This window comes from Bubalus kerabau, chromosome 16, assembly GCF_029407905.1.
Source record: "Bubalus kerabau isolate K-KA32 ecotype Philippines breed swamp buffalo chromosome 16, PCC_UOA_SB_1v2, whole genome shotgun sequence".
Classification (NCBI taxonomy): Eukaryota; Metazoa; Chordata; class Mammalia; order Artiodactyla; family Bovidae; genus Bubalus; species Bubalus kerabau.
In genome coordinates this window covers 27518352-27538711 of record NC_073639.1, presented here as the reverse complement: position 1 = coordinate 27538711, position 20360 = coordinate 27518352, and positions in this window count along the sequence as shown.

Below are 20360 nucleotides of genomic sequence, written 5' to 3'. Positions count from 1 at the left end.
TGCATAGCATTTTCATATCACACAGTCTAGAATCATTTTATACCTTCTGAATAAACTTTTGCAAACTAACCATATTTCAATTGAAATCTAAGACAAAGCATTGTTTTGTACACTATCAAGAAAAACACCTTGAAAATTAAATTTAATATATCATACATTATAAATAACATCCTTATTCCAGATATGGTTAAAAAAGTGAAAAAATATGACTTTAACAAATGATAATATAAAATAAAGCAGGAAGGGAAATGATAACACCTAATTCTGACAGAGTTGTATTCTAATGCACTGTATGGCAGAAATTCCTACCTTTTTGAGAAATCAAGTATGTCAACATCTATTAAAGTGCAAATGCTCATGCTCTTAGAAATATTTTCAGTACTGTTACTCTACTAGATCAAAATAGATATTATATTTCAAAAACTTTGTAGTAGATAATATTTACTATATTTGGTAATATTTACCATATATATATATATATATATAGGTACTATAAGCAACTCTACAGTAAATATTAAAAGTGAAAGTGAAAGTCGCTCAGTCGTGTCCGAATCTTTGCAACCCCATGGACTAGTCCATGGAAATCTCCAGGCCAGAATACTGGAGTGAATAGCCTTTCCCTTCTCCAGCGGATCTTCCCAACCCAGGGAATGAACCAGGTCTTCCACATTGCAGGCAGATTCTTTACCAGCTGAGCCACAAGGGAGGCTCAAGAATACTGGAGTGGGTAGCCTATCCCTTCTCTAACAGGTCTCCCCAACCCAGGAATTGAACTGGGGTCTCTTGCATTGCAGGCAAATTCTTTACTAGCTGAGCCACAAGAGAAGCCCTTTCAGAGGACAAAGGGTTGTTATCTGAGACCTGTTTGTGAAAGAAATATTTATGACAAAAGAAGTTTGCTGAGTTTAGGGTTTAGGAATAATTAAGAATAGCTAGGAGCCTTTTTAGGAGATAGTGATCTTAAGATGCTAGGGGCAAATATGGTTTAGAAGATAAGAAATAAACTGAGGAACATAGCATGAGTTACAATGTAATCACAAGTTAAGTACAGTAAATCTGGGTGGGGAAAACTAAAAACATCAAACCTCTGACCTAATGCTTTTGTCAAAGTATAAAAGAGAACCTGAAGCTTGAAATAAACATGTAGTTCCATACTATGAATCAGAGACTACATCATCATCCACCAATGTAATTCCATACTATGAGTCAGAGACTGTATCATCGTCCGCTGACACCGCTCACCCATTCAGGCTGATTCCCTGGCTACTGGAGCTGGACTCCTGCAAGGGATCACAGGCAATCTGTAGATTGCATTTGGTAGTATAGTCATTTTCACAATATTGATTCTTCCTACCAAGGAACATGGAATATCTCTCCATCTGTTTATGTCATCTTTGATTCCTTTCATTAGAGTCTTATAATTTTCTGTGTACAGTTCTTTTCTGTCCCTCAGTTCAGTTCAGTTCAGTCACTCAGTCGTTTCTGACTCTTTGTGACCTCATGAATCGCAGCACGCCAGGCCTCCCTGTCCATCACCAACTCCCGGAGTTCACGCAAACTCATGTCCATCGAGTCAGTGATGCCATCCAGCCATCTCATCCTCTGTCGTCCCCTTCTCCTCCTGCCCCCAATCCCTCCCAGCATCAAAGCCTTTTCCAATGAGTCGAATTTCGCATGAGGTGGCCAAAGTATTGGAGTTTCAGCTTTAGTATCATTCCTTCCAAAGAAATCCCAGGGCTGATCTTTAGAATGGACTGGTTGGATCTCCTTGCAGTCGAAGGGACTCTCAAGAGTCTTCTCCAACACCACAGTTCAAAAGCATCAATTCTTCAGTGCTCAGCTTTCTTCACAGTCCAACTCTTACATCCACACATGACCACAGGAAAAACCACAGCCTTGCCTTGATGGACCTTTGTTGGTAAAGTAATGTCTCTGCTTTTGAATATGCTATCTGGGTTGGTCATAACTTTCCTTCCAAGGAATAAATGTCTTTTAATTTCATGGCTGCAGTCACCATCTGCAGTGATTTTGGAGCCCCCAAAAATAAAGTCTGACACTGTTTCCACTGTTTCCCCATCTATTTGCCATGAAGTGATGGGACCAGATGCCATGATCTTAGTTTTCTGAATGTTGAGCTTTAAGACAACTTGTTCACTCTCCTCTTTCACTTTCATCAAGAGGCTTTGTAGTTCCTCTTTAGGTAAGTTTATTCCTAGATATTTAATTATTTTTGCTGAAATGGTGAATGGGATTGATTCCTTAATTTTTCTTTCTGATTTTTCATTGTTAGGATATAGAAATGCAAGTGATTTATGTGTATTGATTTTGTATCCTGAAACTTTTCTACATTCACTGATTAGCTCCAGTAAGTTTCTGATAATATCTTTAGGGTTTTCTATGTACAGTATCATGTCATCTGCAAACAGTGAGAGCTTTATTTTTTATTTTCCAATCTGGATTTCTTTTATTTCTTTTTCTTTTCTGATTGCTGTACCTAGGACTTCCAGAATTATCTTGAATAATAGTGTGAAAGTGGACACCTTGTCTTCTTCCTGATTTTAGGGGGAACGCTTTCCGTTTTTCACCATTGACAATAATGTTTGCTGTAGGCTTATCATATATGGCCTTTACTACGTTGAGGTAGGTTACTTCCATGCCCAGTTTTTGAAGAGTTTTAATCATAAATAGGTGCTGATTTTGTCAAAGGCTTTTTCTGCATCTATTGAGATGGTCCTATGTTTTTTATCTTTCAATTTGTTAATATGATGTATCACATTGACTGGTTTGCATATATTGAAGAATCCTTGCATCCCTGGAATAAACCCAACTTTATCACGGTGTATGTGCTTTTTTGATGTGTTACTGAACTCTGTTAAAATTTTGTTGAGGATTTTTGCATCTATATTCATCAGTGATATTGGCCCGTGGTTTCCTTTTTTTGTGTTGTTTTTCTCTGGTTTTCATATCAGGGTGATGTTGGCCTTGTAGAATGAATTTGAAAGTGTTCCTTCCTCTGCAATTTTTTGAAAGAGTTTTAGAAGCAAAGGCATTAGCACTTCTCTAAATGTTTGATAGAATTCTGTGAAGCCATCTGGTCCTGGGCTTCTTTTTTGGGGGAAGATTTTTTATCACAGCTTCAATTTCAGTTCTTGTAATTGGTTTGTTCATAATTTCTATTTCTTTCTGGTTCAGTCTTGGAAGATTGAACTTTTCTAAGAATCTTTCCATTTCTTCCAGGTTATCTATTTTATTTCCCTATAGTTGTTCATAATAATCTCTTATAGTCCTTTGTATTTCTGCACTGTCTGTTGTAACCTCTCCTTTTTCATTTCTAATTTTGTTGATTTAATTTTCTCTTTTTTTCTTTATGAGTCTGGCTAAAGGTTTGTCATTTTGTTTATTTCTCAAAGAACCAGCTTTTAGATTTATTAATCTTTACTATTGTTTCTTTCATTTCTTTTTCATTTATTTCTGCTCATCTCTAGATCTTTACGATTTCTGTCCTTCTACTAAGTTTGGATATTTATTTTCTTTTTCCAGTTGTTTTAGGTGTAAAGTTAGCTTGTCTATTTGATGTTTTTCTTGTTTCTTAAGGTAGGATTGTTTTGCTAAACTTCCCTCTTAGAACTGTTTTTGCTGCATCCCATAGGTTTTAAGTTGTCATGTTTTCATTGTCATTTGTTGCTAGAAATTTTTTTCACTTCCCTTTTGAATGCTTCAGTAACCTGATGTTTATTTAGAAAAGTGTTGTTTAGTCTCCATGTGTTTATTTCTTATGCTTTTTTTTTTCTTATAATTGATATGTAGTCTCATAGCATTGTGGTCAGAGAAGATGCTTCATATGATTTCAATTTTCTTAAATTTACTGAGGTTTGATTTGTGACCCAAGATGTGGTCTATACTGGAGAATGTTCCCTGTGCACTTGAGAAGAAGGTGTATTCTTCTGCATTTGGATGAAATGTCCTGAAGATATCAGTGAGATCCATCTCATCTAATGTATCATTTAAGACTTGTATTTCTTTATGAATTTTCTGTTTTGATGATCTGTCCATTGGTGTGAGAAGGGATGTTAAACTCTCCTACTAGTATTGTGTTACTGTCAATTTTTCCTTTTATATCCTTTAGTGTGTCTTATGTATTGAGGTGCTCCTATGTTGGGTGCATAGATATTTACAATTGTTATGTCTTACTCTTGGGTTGATCCCTTGATCATTATGTACTGTCCTTCCTTATCTCTTGTAATCTTCTTTATTTTAAGGTCTATTTTGTCTGATATGAGGATTTCTACTCCAGCTTTCTTTTGCTTCCCATTTGCATGGAATATATTTTTCCATCCTCTCACTTTCAGTCTATATATGTCTTGAGGTATGAAGTGGGTTTCTTGTAGACAGCATATTTAAGGATCTTGTTTTTGTATCCATTCAGCCAGTCTGTATCTTTTGGTTGGAGCATTTAATCCATTTACATTTATACTAACTATTGATATAGATGTTCCTATTGACATGGTCTTAATTGGGGTTGATTTTGTAGATCTTTTTTCTTTCTTTCTTTCTTTTTTTTTAATTTTATTTTATTTTTAAACTTTACAATATTGTATTGGTTCTGCCATATATCGAAATGAATCTGCCACAGGCATACACGTGTTCCCCATCCTGAACCCTCCTCCCTCCTCCCTCCCCATACCATCCCTCTGGGTCATCCCAGTGCACCAGCCCCAAGCATCCAGTATCATGCATCAAACCTGGATTTTTCTGTTGTATTTCTTGACTATGTAAGTCCCTCTAACGTTTGTTGTGAAGCTCGTTTGGTGGTACTGAATTCTCTTAACTTTTGCTTGTCTGAAAGTTTTTATTTCCCCATCAATTCCGAATGAGATCCTTGCTGGGTACAGTAATCTTGGTTGTAGATTTTTCCCTTTCAGTACTTTAAATATATCTTGCTATTTGTTCTGGCCTACAGAGTTTCTCCTCAAAGATCAGCTGTTAAGCATATGGGGTTTTCCTTGTATGCTTCTTCTTGTTTCTCCCTTGCTGCTTTTAATATTCTTTCTGTATAGTTTTTGTTAGTTTGATTAATATATGTCTTGGTATATTTCTCCCTGGGTTTATCCTGTATGGGACTCTTTGTGCCTCTTAGATTTGATTGACTGTATCCTTTTCCATGTTGGGGAAATTTTCAACTATAATCTCTTCAAAAGTTTTCTCATACCTTTTTTTCTCTTCTGGAACCTCTATAATTTGAATGTATTTTATATTGTCCTAGAGGTCTCTGATACTGTCCTCAGCTCTTTTCATTCTTTTTACTTTATTCTGCTCTTCAGAAGTTATTTCCACCATTTTATATTCCAGCTCACTGATTCGTTCTTCTGCTTCAGATATTCTGCTATTGATTCCTTTTAGCGTATTTATAATTTCAGTAATTGTGTTGTTTGTCTCTGTATGTTTATTCTTTAATTCTTCTAGGTCTTTGTTACATGATTCTTGCCTTTTCTCCATTTTGTTTTCAAGGTTTTTGATAATCTTTTTTTTTTTTTTAATTTTATTTATTTTTAAACTTTACAATATTGTATTAGTTTTGCCAAATATCAAAATGAATCCACCACAGGCATACCTGTGTTCCCCATCCTGAACCCTCCACCCTCCTCCCTCCCCATACCCTCCCTCTGGGTCGTCCCAGTGCACCAGCCCCAAGCATCCAGTATCGTGCGTCGAACCTTGACTGGCGACTCATTTCATACATGATATTATACATGTTTCAGCGCCATTCTTCCAAATCTCCCCACCCTCTGCCTCTCCCACAGAGTCCATAAGACTGATCTATACATCAGTGTCTCTTTTGCTGTCTCGTACACAGGGTTATTGTTACCATCTTTCTAAATTCCATATATATGTGTTAGTATACTGTATTGGTGTTTTTCTTTCTGGCTTACTTCACTCTGTATAATAGGCTCCAGTTTCATCCACCTCATTAGAACTGATTCAAATGTATTCTTTTTAATGGCTGAATAATACTCCATTGTGTATATGTACCACTGCTTTCTTATCCATTCATCTGCTGATGGACATCTAGGTTGCTTCCATGTCCTGGCTATTATAAACAGTGCTGCGATGAACATTGGGGTACACGTGTCTCTTTCCCTTCTGGTTTCCTCAGTGTGTATGCCCAGCAGTGGGATTGCTGGATCATAAGGCAGGTCTATTTCCAGTTTTTTAAGGAATCTCCACACTGTTCTCCATAGTGGCTGTACTAGTTTGCATTCCCACTAACAGTGTAAGAGGGTTCCCTTTTCTCCACACCCTCTCCAGCATTTATTGCTTGTAGACTTTTGGGTCACAGCCATTCTGACTGGCATGAAATGGTACCTCATAGTGGTTTTGATTTGCATTTCTCTGATAATGAGTGATGTTGAGCATCTTTTCATGTGTTTGTTAGCCATCTGTATGTCTTCTTTGGAGAAATGTCTATTTAGTTCTTTGGCCCATTTTTTGATTGGGTCATTTATTTTTCTGGAGTTGAGCTGTAGGAGTTGCTTGTATATTCTTGAGATTAGTTGTTTGTCAGTTGCTTCATTTGCTATTATTTTCTCCCATTCTGAAGGCTGCCTTTTCACCTTGCTAATAGTTTCCTTTGTTGTGCAGAAGCTTTTAAGTTTAATTAGGTCCCATTTGTTTATTTTTGCTTTTATTTCCAATATTCTGGGAGGTGGGTCATAGAGGATCCTGCTGTGATGTATGTCAGAGAGTGTTTTGCCTATGTTCTCCTCTAGGAGTTTTATAGTTTCTGGTCTTACATTGAGATCTTTAATCCATTTTGAGTTTATTTTTGTGTATGGTGTTAGAAAGTGTTCTAGTTTCATTCTTTTACAAGTGGTTGACCAGTTTTCCCAGCACCACTTGTTAAAGAGATTGTCTTTAATCCATTATATATTCTTGCCTCCTTTGTCAAAGATAAGGTGTCCATATGTGCGTGGATTTATCTCTGGGCTTTCTGTTTTGTTCCATTGATCAATATTTCTGTCTTTGTGCCAGTACCATACTGTCTTGATAACTGTGGCTTTGTAGTAGAGCCTGAAGTCAGGTAGGTTGATTCCTCCAGTTCCATTCTTCTTTCTCAAGATAGATTTGGCTATTCGAGGTTTTTTGTATTTCCATACAAATTGTGAAATTATTTGTTCTAGCTCTGTGAAGAATACCGTTGGTAGCTTGATAGGGATTGCATTGAATCTATAGATTGCTTTGGGTAGTATACCCATTTTCACTATATTGATTCTTCCAATCCATGAACATGGTATATTTCTCCATCTATTAGTGTCCTCTTTGATTTCTTTCACCAGTGTTTTATAGTTTTCTATATATAGGTCTTTAGTTTCTTTAGGTAGATATATTCCTAAGTATTTTATTCTTTCCGTTGCAATGGTGAATGGAATTGTTTCCTTAATTTCTCTTTCTGTTTTCTCATTATTAATGTATAGGAATGCAAGGGATTTCTGTGTGTTGATTTTATATCCTGCAACTTTACTATAATCATTGATTAGTTCTAGTAATTTTCTGGTGGAGTCTTTAGGGTTTTCTATGTAGAGGATCATGTCATCTGCAAACAGTGAGAGTTTGACTTCTTCTTTTCCAATTTGGATTCCTTTTATTTCTTTTTCTGCTCTGATTGCTGTGGCCAAAACTTCCAAAACTATGTTGAATAGTAATGGTGAAAGTGGGCACCCTTGTCTTGTTCCTGACTTTAGAGGAAATGCTTTCAATGTTTCACCATTGAGGATAATGTTTGCTGTGGGTTTGTCATATATAGCTTTGATTATGTTGAGGTATGTTCCTTCTATTCCTGCTTTCTGGAGAGTTTTTATCATAGATGGATGTTGAATTTTGTCAAAGGCTTTCTCTGCATCTATTTAGATAATCATATGTTTTTTATTTTTCAATTGGTTAATGTGGTGTATTACATTGATTGATTTGCAGATATTGAAGAATCCTTGCATCCCTGGGATAAAGCCCACTTGGTCATGGTGTATGATCTTTTTAATGTGTTGTTGGATTCTGATTGCTAGAATTTTGTTAAGGATTTTTGCATCTATGTTCATCAGTGATATTGGCCTGTAGTTTTCTTTCAGTCTGTATGTGTCCCCTGTTTTGAGGTGGGTCTCTTGTAGACAACATATGTAGGGGTCTTGTTTTTGTATCCATTCAGCCAGTCTTTGTCTTTTGGTTGGGGCATTCAACCCATTTACGTTTAAGGTAATTACTGATAAGTATGATCCCGTTGCCATTTACTTTATTGTTTTGGGTTCGATTTTATACACCGTTTTTGTGTTTCCTGTCTAGAGAATATCCTTTAGTATTTGTTGGAGAGCTGGTTTGGTGGAGCTGAATTCTCTCAGCTTTTGCTTGTCTGAAAAGCTTTTGATTTCTCCTTCATATTTGAATGAGATCCTTGCTGGGTACAATAATCTGGGCTGTAGGTTATTTTCTTTCATCACTTTAAGAATGTCTTGCCATTCCCTCCTGGCTTGGAGAGTTTCTATTGAAAGATCAGCTGTTATCCTTATGGGAATTCCCTTGTGTGTGATTTGTTGTTTTTCCCTTGCTGCTTTTAATATTTGTTCTTTGTGTTTGATCTTTGTTAATTTGATTAATATGTGTCTTGGGGTGTTTCACCTTGGGTTTATCCTGTTTGGGACTCTCTGGGTTTCTTGCACTTGGGTGATTATTTCCTTCCCCATTTTAGGGAAGTTTTCAACTATTATCTCCTCAATTATTTTCTCATGGTCTTTCTTTTTGTCTTCTTCTTCTGGGACCCCTATGATTCGAATGTTGTAGCGTTTAATATTGTCCTGGAGGTCTCTGAGATTGTCCTCATTTCTTTTAATTCGTTTTTCTTTTATCCTCTCTGATTCATTTATTTCTACCATTCTATCTTCTAATTCACTAACTTTATCTTCTGCCTCTGTTATTCTACTATTTGTTGCCTCCGGAGTGTTTTTAATTTCATTTATTGCATTATTCATTATATATTGACTCTCTTTTATTTCTTGTAGTTCCTTGTTAAACCTTTCTTGCATCGTCTCAATCTTTGTCTCCAGGCTATTTATCTGTGATTCCATTTTGATTTCAAGATTTTGGATCAATTTCACTATCATTATTCGGAATTCTTTATCAGGTAGATTCCCTATCTCTTCCTCTTTTGTTTGGTTTGGTGGGCATTTATCCTGTTCCTATCTGCTGGGTATTCCTCTGTCTCTTCATCTTGTTTAAATTGCTGAGTTTGGGGTGTCCTTTCTGTATTCTGGCAGTTTGTGGAGTTCTCTTTATTGTGGTGTTTCCTCGCTCTGTGTGGGTTTGTACAGGTGGCTTGTCAAGGTTTCTTGGTTAGGGAAACTTGTGTTGGTGTTCTGGTGGGTGGAGCTGTATTTCTTCTCTCTGGAGTGCAATGAAATGTCCAGTAATGAGTTATGGGATGTCTATGGTTTTGGGGTGACTTTGGGCTGCCTGTATCTTGGAGCTCAGGGCTGTGTTCCTTGTTGCTGGAGAATTTGCTTGGTATGTCTTGCCCTGAAACTTGTTGGCCCTTGTGTGGTGCTTGGTTTCAGTGCAGGTATGGAGGCATTTGATGAGCTCCTGTCAATTAATGTTCCTTGGAGTCAGGAGCTCCCTGGAGTCAGGGTTTGGACTTAAGCCTCCTGCTTCCAGTTATTGGTCTTATTTTTACAGTAGTTTCAAAGCTTCTCCCTCTATACAGCACCATTGATAAAACATCTACATTAAAGATGAAAAGTTTCTCTACCTTGAGGGTCACCCAGAGAGGTTCACAGCATTACATGGAGAAGAGAAGAGGGAGGAGGGAGTCAGAGGTGACCCGAATGAGATAAGGTGGAATCAATAGAGGAGAAAGTGGGCTAGCCAGTAATCTCTTCCTTATGTGCACTCCACAACTGGACCACTCAGAGTTGTTCACGGAGTTATACAGAGAAGAGAAGAAGGAGGAAGGTGACAGAGGTGGCCAGGAGGATGAAAGGGGGGAATGAAAAGGAGGAAGACAGATCCAGCCAGTAATCAGTTCCCTAAGTGTTCTCCACCATCTGGAACACACAGAAATTCACAGAGTTGGGTAGAGTAGCGAGGGATTAGGGAGGAGACACAGGCGACCTGATGGAGAAAAAGGGGAGTCCAAAGGGAGAGAGAGCAGTCAAGCCAGTAATCTCGCTCCCTAGTGAAAAATGGGTCCTGAAGATTGGGTTCTTAAAGGTACAAAATTGGTAACAAATACATAAAAGCAAAAATTAAAAATCTAGAGTAGAGTTTGGAATTTCAAAAATACGATGTTAAAGAAAAGAAGAAGGAAAAGAAAGAGAGGAAAAAATGAACAATCAAAAACAAACAAGGTCGCGAAAAGTATAAAGAAAATATAGGTACAAAATTGACAACTAATACCAAAAAGCAAAAGTTAAAAATTTCAAAAATACAATGTTAAAAAAAGAAGAAGAAAAAGGAAGAGAGAGAGAGAGAAAAAAAAAAAAACAAGAGCAAACAAAGTCGCATAAATTATAAAGAAAATACAGGTACAAAATTGATAAGAAATACCAAAAAGCATAAATTAAAAATCTAGAGTAGAGTTTGAAATTTCAGATATACAATGTTATTTAAAAGAAGAAGAGAAAGAAACAGAGAAAAAGAAAAAGAAAAAAGAAAAAAGGGTCACAGAAATTATAAAAAAAAAACTATAGGTACAAAATTGATAAGAAATACCAAAAAGCTAAAATTAAAAATCTAGAATAGAGTTTGGAATTTCAAAAATACAATGTTAAAGAAAAGAAGGAAAAAAAAAGAAAAAAAAAGTCAAAAAAATTAAAAAAAATATATATATGAAGTTTGCTTTAAAAAAATAGGGTATTCTTTTTTTTTTTTTTTTTTTGCAAAGTAATTGGTTATAAAAGTGAAAATTAAAGGAATAATAGAGGACTTAAAAATTTTTTTTTAAAAATTAAAAAAAAAAAAAAAAGAAAGAAAGCATGATCGTAAAAATAGTAAAAATATATCTAGGACTTTCTCCGGTTTTGTTGTGAGTATTGTGTGTTCAGTTCATTTTTGGCTAGTTCCTTGGTCCGACTTATATTTCTCAAGATCTATAGGCCCCTTCCTATATATTTGGTACTAACCACAGGATTTTAATCTATTGCCTGTAGCTTCCAAGGCAGTTCCCTCTGTTATAGCTTCTTCTGTTTGTTGGTCCCTTCAGTGTCTGGTTTCCACCCTGACACAAAGGCGATGGTGGAGGACACTTTTTTTTTTTTTTTTTTAGGCTCACTTGTTTAGTCGCGCTGTGGGGAGGTAGGGAGGGATGCTGCAAACAAATAACACTGGCGTGTGCTCGCAGTGCCTCAGCCACACTGTGTCTGCCCCCCATTCACAGCGTGTGTAGCCTCCCTGCCCACACTGCCCAGGCTTTAGGTTGCTCCGGGAACCATCCGTGGCTGGCCCTGGGCTGCCTGCACTTCCCAGGTCCAAGCCGCTCAGGTTCAGGCACTCGGGTAGTCCCTAGAGGCGCAGACTCGGTTGAGCCTGCGTTTTGTGCCCTTCCCAGATCTGAGCAGCTCAGGTGATGAGGTGTTTGGCGCGCGCAATTGCTGCGACTTATCGCCTCCCCGCCGCTCGGTTATCTAGGTGTGCAACCCGTGCACCTTCTCAGGCAGATGTTGACTGTCCAGACCCCCAAGAAGTTTTAGTTAGCAGAGAAGCCTGCTTACAGTTTTATAGATAATGTCTCTCTGGGGCTGTGATTGTCCCCTTCCGGTTCTGGCTGCCTGTCACCAGAGGGGGATGGTCTGCTGCCGGCTATCTCTGTTCAGTCCTTTGTTCCGTGCGTGGGCCTGGTGGCATCTTAGGTTAGGGCTGGCTTTTTGCATGGTAGATATCCCACAGTATGGTTTGCTAGCCCAAATTATTTCGCTCAGATAGCACTCGGAGTATTCAAGCCAGATCCTTGCGATGCAGCCCGCGCCGTGCCTCCCTGCCCAGCCCCCGCTTGCTAATGGCGGATGCAGGGGTCTGCGCTGCTTCTCTGCTGGGGGAATTACCCTAGGGCTCACAATGTGCGAGTTTTAATTGTTTATTTATTTTTCCTCCCTGTTATGTTGCCCTCTGTGCTTCCAAGGCTCGGCACAGATTTGGCAGTGAGAAGGTTTCCTGGTGTTTGGTAACTTCTCTCTTTTTAAGACTCCCTTCCCGGGACGGAACTCCGTCCCTCCCTCTTTTGTCTCTTTTTTTGTCTTTTATATTTTTTCCTACCTCCTTTCGAAGACTTGGGTTGCTTTTCTGGGTGCCTGATGTCCTCTGCCGGCATTCAGAAGTTGTTTTGTGGAATTTACTTGGCGTTTAAATGTTCTTTTGATGAATTTGTGGGGGAGAAAGTGTTCTCCTGTCCTACTCCTCCACCATCTTAGTTCCTCCTCTTTGATAATCTTTATTACCATTATTCTGACTTCTTTTTCAGGTAGTTTACCTATTTCCTCTTCATTTATTTGGACTTCTGTGTTTCTAGTTTGTTCCTTCATTTGTGCACTATTTCTCTGCTTTTTCATTATTTTTTTTTTCAAGTTATTATGTTTGTGCTCTCCTTTTCCAGGCTTCAAGGAAAGGTGACTTCTTTCCTTGAAGAAGGTTGAAGTCTTTCTTCCTTTTGGTTTCTGCCCTCCTTTGCGTGAACTTCCTATAGGGTGAGAATTGTGCTGAATTTTTGTTTGTTTATCCACTGATGGACAAGGCTGAGTGAGGTGGTAATCCTGTCTGCTGATGATTGGGCTTGTATTTTTGTTTTGTTTCTTGTTTAGATGAGGAGTCCTGCACAGGGTGCTACTGGTGGTTGGGTGATGCTGGATCTTATATTCAAGTGTTTCTTTTGTGTTAGTTCTCACTATTTCATACTCCCTAGGGTTAGTTCTCTGGTAGCCTAGGGTCGTGGAGTCAGGGCCTCCACTCCAAAGGCTCAGGGATTGATCTCTTGTCAGGAATGAAGATTCCACAAATGGTTTGTTGTGGCCTTAAGTGAAATCAAGACAAATATTCAAAAAGAGAAACAAAAGATGAACCCCAGACAAATGGCAGTTACAAAATCAGGCAAATAATAATTAAATATGTAATAACACATATACATATACACCCATGAGCAAAGTGAAAACAGTCCAACAAAAATAAAGTACAGTAGATTGACCCAGCAAACAAAGGAAATAAAAAATTATATTTACCATTTAAGAAAAAAAACTTACTTAAGCATAAACTGGAAAACAAAACTAATGCAAGGTGCCAAGTATGGAATAAAGCAATGAAAACAAAACTAACAAATATGTTGAGAGGAAGGAAAGAAAGAAAAAAAAGAAAGAATAGTATGTAAAGTTAAATAGAGGTAGATGAAGAAGATTTATATACATTAAAGATTAACTGCAAGGGGAAAAGAACAGTAGGAAAGGCAAACAAAGGAATAAATGTAGAAAAAATATAATAGGTTTTTAAAAAGTAAAAATTAAAAATATATAAAAGAGCAAAGAAAAAAAAAAAAAAAGAAGAAAGAAAAAAGGGGTGAAAAGGAAAATTCCACAGAACTGCAGAAACCCAATGGAGAGGCAGAAGTTTATAACAACAATAGAAAGTATGAATGAATACACACACACACACACACACACAAAATCAGAACAGTCCAACAAAAATAAAGTACAATAGATTGACCCTGCGAACAAAGGAAACCAAAAATTATATCTTCCTGAACAAAACTAATTAAAACACAAACTGGAAAACAAAATTGAATCAAGGTGCCAACTGGGGAATAAAGCAATGAAAATAAAACTAATAGATATGTTGACAGAAAAAAGAAAAGAAAGAAAGAATAGACATACAAAGTTAAATAAGGTAGATAAAGGAGATTTATATATATTAAAGATTAACTGCAAGGGGAAAAGAACAGTATTAAAAGCAAAGAATGGAATAAATGTAGAAAAATAATAATAGGTTTTAAAAATTAAAATAAAAAGAGAGAGAGAAAAAAAGGAAAACTCCACAGAACTGCAAAAGCCCAACATAGGGGCAGAGGTTTTATGACAACATAAAATATGTGACTGAGAAAAAAAAAAAAAAGAAGCTCAAAAGTTTAATTGGATTTCTTAGTGTCAATTAAGGGCTTCCCTTCTAGCTCAGATGGTAAAATCAACAACTACAACAGAGGGCGACAAAAAGGGAAAGAAAAAAAAAAAATACAGAGGAATCTACAGAACAAGTAAAAAAATAAGAATAATAAATGTTTTTCTTGAGTCACTGCTGTCAGAGTCCTTTCTGTAGCTGGGAGTCACAGTCCGCCTTACCTCCCTGGGATGCCCTCCAACACTGTACTGATCTCTAGACCTGCAGTGCGGGCGGCTAAGATTCTAATCTGGTCCTAATTCTGTGTGTTCTTGCCTCCAATGTCCACAGCTATCAGAGCTAGTGCGTTTTCCTTTGTTGGAGCTCTCAGTGCCCTTATATATATTCCGTAGACACAGAGTCTGCTTACTTGATCATGTGGATTTAATCTGCAGCTTGTACAGCTTGTGGGAAGGTTTTGGGTCTTCTTCCTCAGCCACACTGCCCTGAGGTTCAATTATGGTTTTATTTCCACTTCTACATGTGGGTCATCCACTGGGATTTAGCTCCTCAGGCTTCCCTGAAGAGCTTAGCTTTGCCCCTGTGAGGGCCAGGTGTTGAGGTGGTGCAGCCTTTTGGGTTGCAGGGGTTCTGGCAGCACCAGGTACTCAGGGGGGTTGGTGGCTAGTGAAGCAGGAAATATATAGTGCTCTAGAAGGGTACAGCAATCAGTATTGGCCAATACACTCCATTATTTTTGCCTGGAGAACCCCCTTGACAGAGAAGCCTGGCAGGCCACAGTCTATAGGGTTGCAGAGTAGGACATGGCTGAAACAACCCTGCATGCATAGACACAAGACTTTTTTTTGCTGTGGCAGCTTTGCCCCAGTGATAGTTGAGCATGAAGGTGGCACAGCTGCTTGGCTTGCAGGGACCCTGGCAGCACCCTGTGTGCAGAGACATGGACTGACTCGGCCACAGGAGTTATGGTCCTATCAGATCCTTTTTCTGAGCCTCTTATAGCTGGCAATCAGAAGGCCTCTTTGGCCAGTCTTTTTCCATAGTTCCACCTGTTCAAGCAATTAAACGTCTCCCTTGCCTGGGGTATTTCTCTGTTGGTTGGTGTGTCAGGCACATAGAGGGGTCACACCTGGCTGGGGTCCTACTCTGTAGATCTGCCCGTCAGGCACTTAAAAGGGCACCCTGGGAGGGGTCCTACTCTGTAGTTGTGCACATCAGTCACTGAAAGGAACACCCTGGGTGGGGTCCTACTTTGTAGTTCAGTGTGTCAGGTGTTTGATGGGCCAGCCCCTCTGTTGTTCAGCTGCCAATGCTGGCGCATGGGGAGAGAGAGGCTATGGTGATGACTCCACCCCCTACATGTGACTCAGCAGTATCGCCTTGCTTCCATGGCTGCCTGGCTTTCCTCCACCGGCATTTCCCACCATGATCTCCTCCCTCAATCCCCTCAATCCATCTCTCTGCTATCAACAGCAGCCCTCACCCTGGCATTGCTCCACAATCCCTAAATTCCCGTTCCCAGCTGCTGTACCTTCCAGGTGACCAGCATACCTGTCTGGGCTATGTATGGCTGTGGCAAGGACTGTCTGATTCTCATTCCATTTAGGCTGCCACAGATCAGCTGTTTCCCTCTCAGCTTTAAATGTTTCTCCTCTGACTCAGACAGTTGCCCTGCTGTGGAAATGGACCCCTGCTTCAGTTCCCCCACCTGCTGAGGGCAGGACCAGTCCTACTAACATTCCTGATTTTCCCCCTAGTTCTTCATCCTACTGAGTTTTCATGTTTCTATGTATTCTTTTCCACTGGTCAGGTATTCCTGTCCGCTCTCAGCTTGTGTTCTGCATGAACGTCTGTGTCTGAAGGTGTATTCCCGATGTATCCATGGAGAGAGACGTTCTCCACATCCACCTACTCCTCTGCCATCTTGTTCTCTTCCATGAGAGCATTTTTTGATAATCACAAATTATTGGAAAATTATAAATATATATTTATATCTATGAATTTTTAAAAAATATGTGAATATTGATTTTCTATTTTGCAAAGGCTAAAAATATTGTACCAGTGAAAACATTCACTTGATCTCTTTATAAATCTGAACAGATGTTTTGAAAAATTTCTATTGGTTCTTTATAACATCTCAAATAATATTTTTGGAAAAAGAAATTTGATAATCTCTGCATAAATTCATCTTTAAAAGTTACCCGCTTGCTGCATTGAATAACTTTTATTTTAAATTATATTTTTCTTATATTAATGTAATAAACAACTAAGGTATTTAATGAAGAATGAAGCACATTTTACTATCACTGATCTCAATTTGAAAGTCTTGAGTGTAGTATTTAGATATATAAGCGAGAAAATAAGGGATGATAAGAAATGATTCACTCAACCATATGCATCGTTCTGGTTATCTTAATGATACTTTAAATGGTTTAAACTTTATTTTCTAGTTATTTGTTAGAGAATGAAAATATTTTCGAATCCCCTCGTCATCTTAGAGCCAATAGTATTTATACCAGTATTTTGTCAAATGATCAGTGCAGAGATACATTTATCAAGTATAACTTAGTGCAAGCTCAAGGCACAAAACAAAGAGGTTGCAATACTGAAGCCACAACAGACCAGCTTGTGATCCTAAAGATTTACTTAATTTCCTTGGTATCTCAGTTTTCTCATATTAAAAAAATTCAGTTCAGTCGCTCAGTTGTGCCCAACACTTTGAGACCCCATGGACTGCAGCACACCAGGCCTCCCTGTCCATCACCAACTCACCAAGTTTATTCAAACTCATGTCCATTGAGCCGGTGATGCCATCCAACCATCTCATCCTCTGTTGTCCCCTTCTCCTTCCACCTTCAATCTTTCCCAGCATCAAGGTCTTTTCAAAAGAGTCACTTCTTTGCATTAGGTGGTCAAAGTATTCGCATTTCAGCTTCAGCATCAGTCCTTCCAGTGAATATTCAGGGCTGATTTACTTTAAGATGGACTGGTTGGATCTCCGTGCAGTCCAAGAGACTGTCAAGAATCTTCTCCACTACAGTTCAAAAACATCAATTCTCTGGCGCTCAGTTCTCTTTATGGTCCAACTCTGAGGTCTGTACATGACTACTGGAAAAACCATAACTTTGACTAGATGGACCTTTGTTGGCAAAGTAATGTCTCTGCTTTTGAATATGCTGTCTAGGTTGGTCATAGATTTTCTTCCAAGGAGCAAGTGTCTTTGAATTTCATGGTAGCAGTCACCATCTGTAATGATTTTGGAGCAACCCCCCCAAAAAAAATACATAAAGTATCTCACTGTTTCCACTGTTTCCATTCTGTTTTCCATGAAGTGATGGGACCAGATGCCATGATCTTAGTTTTCTGAATGTTGAGTTTTAAGCCAACTGTTTCACTCTCCTCTTTCACTTTCATCAAGTGGCTCTTTAGTTCTTCTTTGCTTTCTTCCATAAAGGTGGTGTTATCTGTGTATCTGGTGTATTTGGTATCTCTCCTGGCAATCTTGATTCCAGCTTGTGCTTCGTCCAGCCCAGCATTTCGCATGATGTACTCTGCATATAGGTTAAATAAGCAGGGTGACCATATGCACCCTTGACATACTCGTTTCCTGATTTGGAGCCAGTCTGTTGTTCCATGTCCAGTTCTAACTGTTGCTTCCTGACCTGCATACAGATTTCTCAGGAGGCAGGTCATGTGGTTTGGTATGCCCATCTCTTTCAGAATTTTCCATAGTTTATTGTGATCCATACAGGCAAAGGCTTTGGCGTAGTCAATAAAGCAAAAGGCGAAGTTTTTCTGGAACTCTCATGCTTTTTCAATGATCCAGTGCATGTTGGCAATTTGATCTCTGGTTCTTCTGCCTTTTCTAAATCCAGCATGAACATCTTAAAGCCTGATTTGGACAATTTTTAGCATTACTTTTCTAGCATGTGAAATGAGTACAATTGTGCAGTAGTTTGAACATTCTTTGGCATTCCCTTTCTTTGGGATTGGAATGAAAACTGACCTTTTCTAGTCCTGTGGCTGAGTTTTCCAGATTCGCTGGCATATTGAGTGCAGCCCTTTCACAGCATAATCTTTTAGGATTTGAAATAGCTCAACTGCTATTCCATCACCTCCAATAGCTTTGTTTGTAGTGATGCTTCCTAAGGCCCACTTGACTTCACATTCCAAGATGTCTGGCTCTACCACAATGGTGTGATCACTCACCTAGAGCCAGACATCTTGGAATGTGAGTGATCACACCATTGTGGGTATCTGGGTCATGAAGATCTTTTTGTATAATTCTGTGTATTCTTGCCACCTCTTCTTAATATCTCCTTCTTCTATTAGGTCCATACCATTTTTGTCCTTTTTTGTGCTCATCTTTGCATGAAATATTCCCTTGGCATCTGTGATTTTCTTGAAGAGATCTCTATTCATTCCCTTTCTGTTGTTTTCCTCTATTTCTTTATCCTGATCACTGAGGAAGCCTTTCTTATCTCTCTTTGGAACTCTGCTATTCTTTGGAACTCTGCATTCAAATGGGTATCTCTTTCCTTTTCTCCTTTGTCTTTTGCTACTCTTCTTTTCACAGCTATTTGTAAGTCCTCCTCAGACAACCATTTTGCCTTTTTGCATTTCTTTTTTTGGGGGATGGTCTTGATCACTGACTCCTGCACAATGTCATGAGCCTCTGTCCATAGTTCTTCAGGCATTCCATCTATCATATGGAATCTGATTTTGGTATTTACCATATGGTGATGTCATGTGTAGAATGTTCTCTTGTGCTGTTGGAAGAGGATTTGCTATGACCAGTATGTTCTCTTGTCAAAACTCTGTTAGCCTTTGCCCTGCTTCATTTTGTGCTCCAAGGCCAAATTTGCTGTTACTCCAGGTAGCTCTTGCCTTCCTAGTTTTTCATTCCAGTCCCCTATAATGAAAGGACATCTTTTTGGGGTGTTAGTTCTAAAAGGTCTTGTAGGTCTTCATAGAACCATTCAACTTCAGCTTCTTCAGCATTACTGGTTAGGACGTAGACTTGGATTACTATGATACTGAATGGTTTTCCTTGGAAATGAACAGAGATCATCCTGTTGTTTTTGAGATTACATCCAAGTGCTGCATTTTGGATTCTCTTGTTGACTATGCTGGCTACTTCATTTCTTCTAAGGGATTCCTGCCCACAGTAGTAGACATAATGTTCATCTGAGTCAAATTCACCCATTCCTGCCTGTTTTAGTTCACTGATTCCTAGAATGTTGACATTGACACTTGCCATCTCCTGTTTAACTACTTCCAATTTGCCTTGATTCATGGACCTAACATTCCAGGTTCCTATGCAATATTGCTCTTTACAGCATTGGACTTTACTTCCATCACCTGTCATATCCAAAACTGGGTATTGTTTTTGCTTTGGCTCAGTCTCTTTATTCTTTCTGGAGTTATTTCTCCACTCTTCTGTAGTAACATATTGGGCACCTACCGACCTGGGTAGTTAATCTTTCAGTGTCATTCATTTTTGCCTTTTCATACTGTTCATGGCTCACAGAACAAAAGACTGAGCAAATACCAAAGGAGAGCTAGAAGTCTCCTTACCATCTCTTCTCCTCATGGAGGCAGAGTCAGGCTTGCCACGGCCAAAGCCAGAAGGCATGGTGCTGCTGCTATCTCAGCCTCAGAGATGGCATCTTCCAACAAACTGTGAGCAGGCTCCCAGCTGCTAACCATGTATTCCTGAGATCCCAGATGTTTGACGTCCACCAGGAGGGTTGCAGCCTGAGGTCAGCTCTCCAGAGGAGACATGGCACATCTGAGACAGTGCTCTTGCAGTGCACCCAGGAAACCAAGTATCCAGGACTGGGGAGGTGATTAATATGCACGACCTACCTGGGTCGGTGTGCTCGCCAAGCACCTGGTAGCCTGAGCTGCTCAGACCTGGAAAGGGTACAAAACGCATGCCCAACCCACAGTGACTGAGTCAGAACTGTGTCTGAGTGTCTCCTGCTGAGGTCCGGGTCAGCTGTGGCCTGCCACAGGGGTGAGGGCTCTGGGTGCAGCAGACTTGGGTATGGCATAAGCCATCTTGGAGGAGGTTGCCATTAACCCCACCACAGAACCACCAGAACTTACACAAGACTGAGGAAACAGACTCTTGGAGAGCACAAACAGAACCTTGTGTGCACCAGGACCCAGGAGAAAGGAGCAGTGACCCCACAAGTAACTGACCCCGATATGCCCATGAGTGT